Source organism: Cricetulus griseus, chromosome 3 (assembly GCF_003668045.3).
Source record: "Cricetulus griseus strain 17A/GY chromosome 3, alternate assembly CriGri-PICRH-1.0, whole genome shotgun sequence".
NCBI classification, from domain to species: domain Eukaryota; kingdom Metazoa; phylum Chordata; class Mammalia; order Rodentia; family Cricetidae; genus Cricetulus; species Cricetulus griseus.
The window spans coordinates 202,291,876-202,305,562 of record NC_048596.1 but is presented as its reverse complement, the minus strand read 5'-3'; the positions used below and the strand labels follow the sequence as shown (position 1 = coordinate 202,305,562).

The following is a 13,687-nucleotide window of genomic DNA, read 5'->3' as shown; positions in this document are numbered from 1 at the left end:
TGGTTTATTATGGTTGCTCTTAATTTGCATCCTTAAAATAGAATACACTTGGATTTCACAAATATGGCGATTCTCCGTTGACTTAATGAGCACCACTGCAGGTTTACACTATAGGGCGTCCAGGCTGAACATGTTCAAGGCATTGTTCAGTTGGAACTCTGATCAGCCGCTGTACAGAGCACAGCTCAGCAAGGCTCTTACTGTGCTGTACTTGACCATGGGTGGCCTGGGGTTGGATCAAGCTCATCCCTTAAGATAATGAATATAAATGTTATCTTCTCATTTCTAATGTTTTCCTTGTCTATAACCAGGTGCTAAAGCAAACTAGCAGATGATTGTGGAAAGCCTAGATCAGCTGTGCATGCCAGGTCAGGGGCCTTTGTTGTGCCTGGGTGGGGATGCCTGTGTGGTGCACTGTGCTTCATAACATAGAACATCCTGTGAATGAGCCTGCATCCAGTTACTGAAGTGTTTTACAGATCAGGAGGAGGAGAGGATGCTTCTGCAGGTGCTTTGATGACTTCCTACTCCGCCCTGTGCCAAAGCAAGTGTGAAGAGTCACTGTCTGGGCATGAAAACCAGAGTGGCAGAATAGGGAGCTAGGTGAACAGAGGGTAGGAAAGCTGCCAGGGCTGAGCTGGCTGCCTTGCCTACAAATTTGGCTTTGTCGTCACTATGGGATAGAGCTTTTTAACATTAATGTCGTAGGAGTCTATTGGTTCTGAGGTTTTCCTTATTCATTCTGTCTATGGTAAATGCTGAAAGAGGCAGAGAATTTCCTGTACTACATATGCTAGTGATAGTAATTTGTTATTAACTCCCAAAATTCACAAAGAAGAATTAATATAATAAATATAGGGGGAGATGATAAAAATACTGAATTCACTGCATTGGCAGCAGCCAATGTTTTTGTGTGTGTAAGAAACTCCCCTGCTTATGTGTATTTATTTTTACCAACTATTTGTTGATTGTCTGTTATACCTAAGGCTCCTGCATATCAAGAACTCACAGTTAAATGTTCCAGACATAAAGTAAATCATATAAGAGACTAAAAATGTTGGAGCAGAAAGTTCAATGTCCTTGGGGTACAATGGGGAATTGTACAGTAGGGCACCTGGAATCCTGGAGATGTTAGAGAAGATAGTGAAGACCTTTGAAGCCATGGAGGATGCTACATAGAACTGAAAGTGCCCTATGAGCTGATCTGGGGCTGGGAGAGTTCTCTGTAAGGTGATCTGGGGCTGAGAGAGTACCCTGTGAGGTGATCTGGGGCTGAGAGAGTGCCCTGTGAGGTGATCTGGGGCTGAGAGAGTGCCATGTGAGGTGAGGATCTGTAGGGCTGAAAGGATGCTAGATATGTGGTGTGAGTGGTGATCCAAATCCTAGGTTTCCATGTTAGCCCTAGCAATGCTGAGATGAGAGGCTACTAGGTGAATACCTTCCTAACAGTCTTAGGATGAAGGGATGTGGGCCTCTGTGTTATCCCCTGCTCTATAAAGCCTTTCCTTTTCCTTGTGCCTCTTCCAAGTCAAATATGACTTCCTCCTTTTCAGTAAGGAGGATCCCACCAGAAATTTCTTCTGGTGCCATCTGAGGACACTTGGATTCATTCTGTAGGAAGCCTGGATTCCTGTACGAGGCAGTGCATTCTGGTGCCAGGAATTGCATCTTGGTGTGCAGAACATGTAGTCTGCATGTGGGTGCTAGATGTGCTACATAAATATTTGCTGAATATTAAATAGCTTCTGTGTCCAGTGTCTCTTCCTTTCCTGAGTAACTTGAAAAGAACCAGAGCAATCACATAATCATGTCCTTAAGCCATCCACGTTGCAGTGTGCAGTGCTCTTCATTCACATTGGGAATTCTTACCCTGGCCTGCCTCAGTGCACAGACGTGTGTGTGTGTGTGTGTGTGTGTGTGTGTGTGTGTGTGTGTGTGTGTGTGTGTGTGTCTGTCTGTCTGTCTGTCTGTCTGTCTGTCTGTCTGTCTGTCTGCTAGCCTGTGTGAGTGGTTAGCATGTTGAACACATACCATCATCCAGAGCATTAGTGTCCAAAGCACATTTCCAGAAAGGGTGATGTCATCTGATGTCCGTGTATTGAAGTTCCTTATAACCCACAGTCCTAGTGAGTATGATCTGTACCTAGCACTAACTGTTCATGTTCTCATCTTGTCTTCTGAGGTGTGAATTGGGCTTTGGACACTCATGGGGACTGAGCTGGTGTCCAGCTGTGCAGGCAAGCTAAGCTCAGCCTAAATGCTGGTGTCTGCTGCTGCTTGTTCATGTCAGAATATCTCAGATTGATGAAGGATATGAGTTGACCTTGCCCAGTTGCATAGGATGCTGAGGGGAGAGAGATGACACCTTTATTGATTTCCAAAGCTTCTGGGCCATGGACAGAGGGATGGCATAGTTTGGAATACCTGATTTTGCCTTGGAGAGATCTCAGTATATTGACAAGGAATTTTCATTTCTTTATTTTTAGAGTGGGGTGTGTGTGTGTGTGTGTGTGTGTGTGTGTGTGTGTGTGTGTGTGTGTGTGTGTGTGTGTGTGTGTGTCTGTCTGTCTGTCTGTCTGTTCTTATGTGCCGGTGTATGGAAACAGAGGTCAACCTCAGGTATTTTTCCTTAAATGCCATTCATCTTGTTTTATGAAATAAGGTCTCTTCACTGGCCTGGGGTTCAACAATTCAGACTGGAGCACACCACCACCCATACCTGACTTTTTTCATGGGTTCTGGGGGTTGAAATCAGATCCTTATGCTCACACAGCAAGCACTTTACCAGCTGAGCTATCTCCCCAGTTCCAAGAATTTTATTGTTACAATAAAACAAAAACAAAACAACAACAAAAAAAACCCACAGTCTGGGTGATGGTGGCATATGCCCTTAATCCCAGCAACTCAGGAAGCAGAGGCAGGTGGATCTCTGTGAGTTCAAGGCCTGCCAGGGCTACACAGTCTCAAAAACCAAAGCAAAACATAACCTTTCTTGGATGCTGGCTTTCCTGAATGCTGGCAATGTTGTCTTCCTATCAGTAGGAGAAAGAGCTAAATGGGATAATTGTGGGTCAATGTTAGATGCACTTTCTCAGAACCTCATTTCATCAGGAAACCTGCTGGTAGGAACAGGGTGTGGGGGAGGGGCATATCTGCAGGGTTGGTTTCAGTGCAGAGCATCTTGTGATGTGTCTCAGCTCAGACAAAGGAATGCAGACCTTCCTGTCCCTTTCTGTCATGTCCCACCCAGCTCGTGGTAATCGCAGGAGAAGACCACCTTGCTGAAAACCCAGTTTTACCTTCTCAAACTACACCCTCTCCCACCCCTTGGAGAGCTCAGACAGCCCTTACCTCATTAAGCCACCTGTGAAGGAGGAAGTGCAGCCAGGTTCCAGAGCCCCCATTGCTACTTGGAGAATCTGTGGCTTCCTTTCCTGCCCATAAACAAAAGCGGCCAGCTGAAAGAGTGGGCATTGCTTATCATAGGATGCTTGCTGCGTCAGAGGAAGGAAAGGAGCATTTCCAGAATGTTCATTGTGTCGGGCATCTCACTATAAACTACCAAGAACTAATTAACACAGAAGTGAAGTGGTGAAACTGACTATAAGCGGGAGAACTTTGTAAACTTAACTTTATATGTTATGTGGGGGTTTCATAGTGTATGCACATGAGGGCATTAGAGAACAGAACCCTTAGAGGAAAATTGGAGTCTTTAGAGATGCCTCTCTTTTAAATTCTGGAAAGTCATGCATACTGTGTTCACAAGAGACACTTGTCATTTGCAGTGCAGTAACGACTCCCATATAATATAGGTCTCCCCCGTGACTGCTCAGTGTGTCAAACATACACAGTGTGCTGTTGTCCTGTTGCAGTGACTAGAAGCTAGGAGGTGGTCTGTGGGTACTTGCCCAGTGGCTGCTGTAATATGGGTCCGTGAACACTTGATATTACCTAATTATTTGTTAGGAAATCTTTGATAAATATTTTGGCTTTTGGGGCATTTAAATTGTGGTAAAAATAAGCAGTTCAGTATTATCAAGTAAATTCCCATTTATGAAGCCATGGTGTCAATATCTGTCTGTCTGTGATTATCTATTAGACTAGAATTCTGTAAGGCAGCTTCCTTATGTCTCCTTCCCTCAACTAATTCTGCTTCTACACTACTCCAGGAACCACACTTAAGAGAAATTGCCTCAGCCTTTGTCCCCTTGTGACCCATGTATCTTACTTAGCAGTCCTCAAGGTTCACCCATAATGTATCAAATGTCAGAATTTCCTTCCTCCTTAAGGCTGAATAAAATCGATTTTATGAATGGATTAAATTGCATTGTATGAATGGGCCTCATTTTGTTTATTCAACCATCAGTGGACGCTTGTGTTGGTTCCACTGTCCACCTATTGCAAAGAGAGTTGCTGTTAGCCTGGGTTGATACACAACCCGTAGTTCGCAACCTGTGGGTTGAGACCTCTTTGGGGATCAAACAACTCTCACTGGGTCACCTAAGACCATCAGAAAACACAAGTATTTACATTATGATTTATAACAGTAGCAAAATTATACAGTAGCAACAAAAATGATTTTATGGTTGGGGGGAGTCACCAAACATGAGGAATGTTATTAAGGGGTCTCAGCATTAGGAAGGTTGAGAGCCACTGCTCTAGAGCCTGCTTTCAGTTCTTTGGGGTACAAATCCTGGATCCTATGGCAAGGCCAAGGAACACACTGATACTGTGCTTCTTATTCTGAACCTCCAGTTCCAGAGAACCTGACACCCTCTTCTGGCCTCCAGGGTCACTGTATGCACATACATGTAGGCAACACACTCACACACATATAAATAAGTCCTTGCAAGTATTTCTTGAAATGACAGTACACAATAAATAGGGGTGTGTGTAAAAAACTGGCAGTAAACCTTTGCCCTCTGTTATAAACAATATTTTTTCAAAAATAACTTGTCCAAGGCAAGAGTGGCAGTGTACAGAGAGACCATCTGCATTTGCAAATCTCCACGTCTGGATGCAGCGTAGACAGCTGGGTTCTTTTACCTGCTTCTTTGGTCAACCTTTGACACTATCACGTGTCATTCAACCTCAGCAAGCTCCATTAAGGACTGTGTGAGGAGAAGAAGGAAAAAGATAAGATATGGTGTCGATGGTGCCGTTGATGAACCTGGGTCTGACCTCCTGGGGTCCCTATAAGGAGCTTGGATCACCCAGGGATTCTGATTACATGGAATCTGACCAGATCTCTTCCTTCTCCTGCAGGTTCTTGCTGCAGGCAGTGTGAGTGAGCTCCAGGCTCTGCACCAGAGGGAGGCTGCAGTCCTTTTAGGTAAGCTGCTGCAGGCTGCCATGCAGACCCAGTTACCCTCCACTGTTATTTGATGTTTTAATTGGACTCCTGTGTCCCAATAATGGTTCTCTAGGAAGGTTGTGTTCTTTCTCAGTGTATTGGATGCTGTGGTTTTTTTACTCCCAGCAGATGTGGTAAACAGGGCTGGCAGGGCTTACATAGGCTTCTTTGAACTGCCGAAAAGGGGGAGGGAGGAGAAGAGTGCTTCAAACCAAGTACTGATGAGTTTCTGTGCGTGTCCCATGGTGTGTTTACGAGGGTATGCATTTTATATTTTGCTTGCACATGTCTACACAGACAGTGCCCCATAAGTAACAGGGACTCAAATGAGTATATTGTAGGTAAAGGGCTGCCCGAAGTCCGCTGTCCTGGAGGGTACAGGGTGTGGTGGGGCATGCTGAGATGAGCTGTTGTGAGTAAGATGTCTGAGGCAGGTGGGACGGATTGTCGGCTGGCCCATCCATTCAGCCTTGAGTCAAGGCTGTGCTTCTCCCTTCCTTAGGTGAGTATATAGAAACAGCAGGAGATGAGATAGATCTGTGAAGGGGCCTGTCAGGGGTGACCCTCTGGCATACTAGACCTCTAACCTGTGTCTTAACTAGTTCCTACACTACTCTGCCCTGACTTGTAAGACCACACACATATGTGCACATCTGTATCTCACATGTGTGTTTTCTACCCTTTGCCTCTAAGAACTTCAGTGTATGTTTCCTAGGAATAAAAAACATGTGCATTTGGGTCACAGTGGTTCAGTTATCAACTGAACCAACAGTTGAATTATTTAATTATTTAATACTGACTCATTTATGCCCCATCTGTTAGCAGCATCCCAATTCATTCAGTCATTTGACCCAGAATGCCCTTCATGGCATCATCCACCTCCATACAGTGTCCAGTTCAGGGCTGGGTGCTACGTGAACATCCCTTGTTCATCCTGTTACCTGCAGCCTCTGCCCCCCCCCCTCTGTGTGTGTGTGTGTGTGTGTGTGTGTGTGTGTGTGTGTGTGTGAGAGAGAGAGAGAGAGAGAGAGAGAGAGAGAGAGAGAGAGAGAGAGAGAACAAAGGCAGGATAATCACCACAGGAGATGCCCACATCACCCCTTACTTTCTCACTGCACTAGGCCTGTGCATGAGGCTCATGTTTGTGGGGAGAATATGGAAGTCTCTGCAGAGAGGAGTGAATGCTGAGGATTGGAGGTTGAGGGCCAGGGTGCCTTCTCCAACACAGCTGTGTTCCCTCCTGATGGGAGCTGGACACTTCCTGTGCTCAAGGAAGCGCTTGAACCGGAGTAAATTGTAATGTGGAGGAAAAGCTGTGGGGAGGTGAGGGACATTCAGCACAGGGAATAAGCAAGGTTTGCTAAGCAAAGCGCCTTCCCTTCCTTCCAGTGCTGTGAGTGCTTCCCCTGCTGGGTGACAAGTCAGTGCTATCAAAGCCAGGTGGTGGCCTAAGGGCCTCATGGAACTACCTAGACACAGCTGAGGACCCTCTGGCATTTCCTTACCTTGGAGAGCTATGGAAGGCAGTTGTGCTTGTTTCTCCAGCACACAGGGTTCATTTCCAGACGAAGGCTAGCAGGTAACCAAGGGGTGGAAGGAGGTTCTGGGCAAGTCTTAGGATGTGCACAGCATGAGCAGTTCTAATACCTGCTAGAGATTTTAGGCATCTGTAGTTTTGTCAGAATTCATAGTTTATATTATTATGTATAGAGAGATATTACTTCATACAACCCAGAGACATGAAATAGAGAAAATGTCCTGAAGGTGCCCACAGACTTCCCGTAAATCTAATCACATTTACAGTCCAAGCACATTTAAAAAGTAGAATTACCTGGGTGTGGTTCTGCAGACCTTTGATCCCAGAACTCAGAGATAGGTGGATATCTTTGAGTTCAAAGCCAACTTGATCTACATGGAGTTGCAGGCTACCAGAGCTGTTGATACCCACCCACCTAACCCCCAAGCTCAGTGGGTGAAGGTGCTTTGCCCTGCAGGCCTGGCAACCTGAGCTCAGTTCCCAGAAACCCCATTAAAAGGTTCAGGATTTAATGCTGATCGACTCTACCTCTTTAAGAGACAGACTCCGCCCCCTGACAACAGGGACATGCTATCACCACATCACCCACCACATCACCCACCACACATTTACAGCCTACATGAGGACTCTGGGCATGCCTGGAACCTCAGTGCACATGCACAGTCTTCCCTTTAAAAGTTCCAACTTCCCTGCTTTGCTCTCTCTCTGCTTCTTCTTCGCTCTCTACTCTTCTTTTCTCTCTGTTTGCTTCTGCTTCTCTTCTCTCTCTGTCTATGGCGACCAGCCATGAAGGTCAGCCATTAACTCTGTTTCTCTTCTCTCTTAGTCTCCCTACACTGTCAGGCCTATAATAAAATGGTTAACATGTCTTATCTTACACCTCCTCTTTTTCTTTATATCTGATTTAAACAAAAACATAACACCCATGGTAGAAGGAAATAACTCCAACAAATTTTCCTCTGATCTCCACACGTTTGCAGTGGTACATGTGTGTCCCCCTCTCTCTGGCCTCTACACACATATGTACACACGTACACCTGCAAATACGTGGAAATGTGACATCCTGTTGTGTACCAGACTTCCAGTGTGCTTCACTTTGGAAGGTGTTTCCAGCCCTGTGTTATAAAGATGTATTTCTGTGTATCCCCTTAGTGAAAAGCCGCTGAGTTGGCTCTTAGTTTATGAGTACGAAGGCTGGGCTCTGTCACAGAACACATTGTAATTTCATAAGCTGTTTCCTTTCTTTGGTTTGTTTGTTTATATGGAGCGCTTGTTTTGTGGCAATGGCAGTGGAAGGTTTCGTGAAGGAGGCATTCACTGAGGAACAATGGGGAGCGTTCAGACTTTGATTCCTCAGTGAAATAACTGTTTTTGTTCCGTGGAGGCTTGTCTCTGTTAATTAACCATGTGTCTGAGAGCAGTTGGAGAATCCACCACAGCTTGAGTCAATTCAACCCGGGCACTCCTGCCTCCTACTTTCTATGGACCAGGTTCTTGACTGTCTTGGGTCATTTGGTTCCCTACACACCTGGCCAGCCAACCCCCAGTGTGAAGGACTGTTTAAAGGGATGTGAACAGAGAGACTGACCGAGCATGTGCCACATGTGGGAACTGTAGCATTGAATCTGCTGATGAAATTCTTTGTTTATATTAAACACAGTGGGGTTAGCAGCCATCATCTGTGCCCTGAGTCTATTTCTATGTACTCCATTGTTTTCTTCCTTCTGCTAGGGAGGGTAACAAAGCCCCAGAGTGAGGGAAGGTTGTTCTGGCTGAAGGAACTAGAGTTTGGGGCTAGGCTGTTAACTTTGAGCCATTTTGGCTCTGGATCTATGTAAACAAACATAGCAGTATATGGACTCTGAGTGGTGGTAGCACATATCTGTAATCCTAGCATTCAAGAGGCTTTGGCAGGAGGGTTGTGTGTGTAAGAATATAGGATCAGGCTGGACTACATGTGGAGATATTGTCGAGAGAGAGAGAGAGAGAGAGAGAGAGAGAGAGAGAGAGAGAGAGAGAGAGAGATTCCAATACACACAGACACGTGTGGGTACGCACATACACACACATGCTCACACAGACACACACTCATAGACTGAAACACACACACACACACACACACACACACACACACACACACACACACACATACACACCAAAAATGAGCTTAGGGGAACCTGTTTTGTAAAAGGAACTTAATGTTAGAGTTGGACAGCAGCCTGCACTTTGCCATCAGATTGTCAGTGTTAATTTATTTAACCTTGGGCAGTTTGCCTCAACTGTTTGTTTGGTGCTGGAGATTGAGCATAGGGCTTTGCCTTGTGCATGTTAAACAAACATTATGTGCTTCACTTTCCATATAAGCAAAATGCACTTAAGAGTCACAACCCAGTCAATAGCCTCTGGGCAGGGTGGGTCCTGGTGAAGGCTCTGGAGCCTCCCTGTCCTGCCAGGAAGCAGTGTTAATAGGTGGGCTATGGGAGCATCTCCTGTGGCTGATCTCAGCTGCTGGGCTTCAAGACTGGGTGGTCACATCCAGCTTGGAGAAATAGCTATACAACAATCAGTCTCAAGCTTCCTGTCAAAATGTATTAATGGAACACTTGCTGCACTAATATAGCTGTTTAACTATTTTTTTTCCTGAAAAAAATGGGCTCAATCATTGGTAACATGCTTATCATGATCTGTTATGTCCATTTAACATAATCATTCTGTTTTGAAGAGACCACAGTAAGAATTAAATCTGAGCCAGATGGACTGATCATGGGCAAGCAACACAAGTGACCCTGAATGACATCTTCCACCATGGAAGAGATGACTTGCATTTTATGGCTTCCTTTTGTTCTGTGCCTGTAAATCAATGCATTTTTCCATTCTGCTGGTGGGAGCATCAGGTGGGTGGTTACAGCCGGTTACAGCCAGCCTTATGGTCCCTAGGTTGCCTGTGTTATCTCTCAGTACTTTTAGTCTCAGGGTTTAATAGCTGGGAGCCTGCTAAGCTTCAAGGTGCAGTACCAGAAGCTGAGTCTGGCACAGAAATGACTTAAGATAATTGTGGCTCTGGACTTGCAAGCATTCCACATTGAGAGGGCTGTTTTTGGTGGTGTTAGGATAAGCGCCGGGCTGTGGCAGCCCTAACAGCCTCTGCTCAGCTGCTTTACTCAATAGAGCACTTAGAGGGACAAGAGACAGTGAAAAGCCAAGAAAGGAGGTTTATTCAGTATGGCCACACTGAGAAGAGGAACCCAGATGTCCATTGACCCCTCCCCCCCAACTCCTATTCTTCAGACTCCTGACAGGAGGTTTAGGTTGAATAGAGGGCAAGAGGTGTGCATAACTAAACAGTCCTCGTCAAGGTGTGGGCCTGCCCATCACTGGCACGTTATTGTTTCAGCTCTGGTCTGTCCTACATGGTGGTCTGACAGATTGTCAGAACTGTGTAACATCTCTTCCTGGGAGACAAGCTCTTCCTCTGGCTGGCATCAGGCGTCAGCCTTTTCCTTCAGGAGCATGAGATTATTTGGAAATTCCAATTTCTCAGGGTCTGCTCTTTCAATAGTCTGATAGCTAGGTCATGGGAGGTGACACAGATGTCTATAGAATAGCCTCATTCTGTCCAGGACAGTCACAGGATCAGGATATCTCCTGGCTTGGACTGAGACATCTGCAGCTTCTTTACTGCAGATGTGTCTGTCCTCTTCAGAAAGCTTCAGCACACAGTTACTTCCCCATCTTGGACTTGCCAGGAATCCACAGTAAGACTCCATGGCAAGGATGTTAACAATGTACCAAAAAAGGAAATGTGAGTGCTAAATTAGAATTAGGGTTTTAGGACTATTGAAATGTAGCTTTTAAGTTTTCAGTTTGTGTGTCTCCTGCTTCTGATGCCACCTCTCACAGTGCCTTCTCTGTTCTGTCCACAAGGACACTTAGACTCTTGATTATTTAGATTGTGCAAGCTTCAACCTTCAAAATGGTCCACTCTAGACTGGTGTGTGTGTGTGTGTGTGTGTGTGTGTGTGTGTGTGTGTGTGTGTGTGTACATGTCTATATGCAGGTACACATGTGTGTATGTCCACATGGAGGACAGAGCCACTTGCAAATATTCTTCCTGAGGTGTCTTCCACCTTGGTTTTTGTTTGTTTGTTTGTTTGTTTGTTTGTTTAAGATGGAGTCTCTCACTAGCTTGGCAATAAACTCACTTAGCAATAAGCTAGTTGACCGATGAACTCTAGAGACCCACCTGTCACTACCTCCCCAGCACTAAGTTTATGAATGTGTACATCTATACTGGGCTTTTTTTTTTTTAACATGCATTCTTGAGATCAAACTTGTGTAGGTCCTCATGCTTACATGGTAAGCACTTTATCCAAGGAGCCCCAGACTCAAAAGTGTTTTGTTGCCTACTTAGCTGGCTAGGGTAATGGAAAGAAGTAATGCATTGGATGTAATCAATGTAATAATGTACTATATGTATTAGAGCGGAGAACCTCGTGCCACACTCCCATGTGTGGAGGTCATAGGACAGCTTGTACTGTCAGTTCTCTCCTTCTACCTTTACATGGGTTCTGGAAATCCAATTGTGGTCACTAGGCCTGCAAGCACCCTTTACCTACTGAGCCCTCTTGCTGCTAAGAAACTTGAAACTCATGGTGTTTGATATTTAAGAGCTGAATCAACAGTGAGTTACCAACACCTGTTTTCTAAGCTTTCCTGGGCGATTCCCTTGGGCAGTGGAAGTGGAAAAGCCACTTCGGCCCAAGGGAAAATTAACAAAGAAGTAATAGTTGTCACAATGTAGGCATTGCCTTCAGGCCACTTCAAAGGGCAAGAAATTTCTCTTTAGTGGCCAAGAATAAGTGATGTCATGGGTCCCGTCTTGACTTCTCAGCTATTACCTACCTGCCCTCTCATCTTCATGGGGAGGGTATAGGACTGATGTGGTTCACCTTGTGGTCTGAGGATACAAAGTCTAGGGGAGTGCTCAGGGAGGAAGGCAGCCAGCTACAAGAGCCTGGTGCAGAGGGAGATCCATCCTGCCCTCCTTTCCCCATCCTTTGTCTATTGTGTGAAGCTTAGCATGCAGGCATTACTCCTGTGATCTGCCTGCCTGGGAACCACACTATTTTTAGGCACTACTCCACACAATAGGTTTATAAAAAGGCTATTGAACCTTTTGAGGCTGCTGTGTTCTGTCAGACAAGGCTGAGTTACAAGCAAGCTTTCCCGCCTCACTGTTCAGGCATGTAGGATTTTCTTTTCTTCATCTTTCTTTTCCGTTTTCTTCCTTGGAAAGCACCAGAGTAGCTTGGTGATCCAGAGGTTTGACAGTCTTGACAGGCTGTGCTAGGTGTCTGTGGAGCACCTTCATGCCCTTTCTCCAGCTCCATTTCACAGGCGTTGGCTAAGTTGCAATTTTTTATTTTCTTCCTTTTCCTTTTAAAACGTGCTAAAATATTCATAGTGGTGCTGCTGGGAAAAGTGAACAAGGGAGGTGTTTTCTCCTTTAGTCTTTTGTGTCTTTAGTTGTTTTCTCCAAGGAAGGGATCCCCTTGTCTGGACCTGATGACCAATCAGGAAAGCAAACACTGTTTATTACTTTATGTTTGCTTTTAAAAGGCCACTTGGGCTAGGGATGTAGCTAGCTCAGTTGGCAGCATACTTGCCTAGCATGAATGAGGCCCTGGATTCTATCGCCGGTTCCACATAAAGCAGGGTGGTGACCCAGGCTTGTAATACCAGCACTTGGGATGTAGAGACAGGAAGATGACAAGTTCACAGTCACCCTTGGCTGCATAGTGAGTACAAGATCAGCCTGGTCTTTATGAGACTCTGTAGAAACATAATCAAAAAGAGGATGAGAAAAAATCAATTGGATCTTGTTAGTTTCTTATTTTAGGCTATGAATGAGTTTGTTCATCAGGATGGAAGGACTGGCTTGCTATCACTGAAATGGAAAAACAAAACAACACACACACACACACACACACACACACACACACACACACACACACACACACACCTCATAAAACTTGATGCTCTCATGTGCTCACCAGATAGATTGGTCACTTCTTTCCCTTGGTATCTCTCGATTAAGGTACTATTCCAAGCAGTTTGCTAGACTTATTCTGTGCAGCTGACTTTTTCAAATGCACAACTTCATGAAGACCATTCCCAAACTAATTTCCTTCTAGGCAACTAGCCAAGTCAGGATTTTCTTAGCATTACTTGTAGGGGTTGGTAGAATCAAAGTTGTCTGTGATGACCTTGTAATGCTTGCAAAGTGGGTTAGCACCTCCTCTGGCTGGCCTTACATTTATCTAATTCTCCTGGCATTGGGATAGATGCCTAGGGGATGCCAGCCACTGTAAGGAGAGGTGTGCAACTTTGTTGAGGGCACCACTTAGGTTTACTTGACTGCTGAGCCATTCTTCCATTTGTCTTCTCCAGTGTCTCTCACGCTCCTTGAGCTTATCAGTGACCTGGCTGGCAGCCAACAGGTATTGAATCTTATCTTAAGGTTCCTCAGGTGCTTGGCTCTATGGACACCTGCTCACTTCAGCTATGGAAGTTGTTTAGTGATTTCTAAACAGCATTTCTGATCATAGATCCATTACCAAGGTCACTGCACACAGCAACCTGTGTCCCCTTCCCTGTTACCTCTCGTGTTGAGATCCAGAAGATGAAATTTCCACCAGGCTCTCCTGAGGCTGTTATCTACATGGACCATCAGTAGTTTGAACCATAAAAGCTAGAATAAGAAAGATCAAACCCATTCCTTCCTCTTTGTTTTGTAC

At 45.2% G+C, this 13,687-nt stretch overlaps 1 protein-coding gene across 4 annotated transcripts in view; it reads left to right on the top strand.

Moving 5' to 3' along the window:
• Window positions 1–13,687, top strand: part of Sipa1l2 (signal induced proliferation associated 1 like 2) — a 161,354-nt gene that overhangs the window by 43,925 nt on the left and 103,742 nt on the right. For 3 of the 4 annotated variants that reach the window (XM_027404809.2, XM_027404805.2, XM_027404806.2), the window contains exon 2: window positions 5,266–5,332. The exons of the other annotated variant lie outside the window; for it this stretch is intronic. The gene's annotated coding sequence lies outside the window, so the exon portion shown is untranslated. The remainder of the gene's footprint in view (window positions 1–5,265; window positions 5,333–13,687) is intronic. 4 annotated transcript variants of the gene reach the window in all.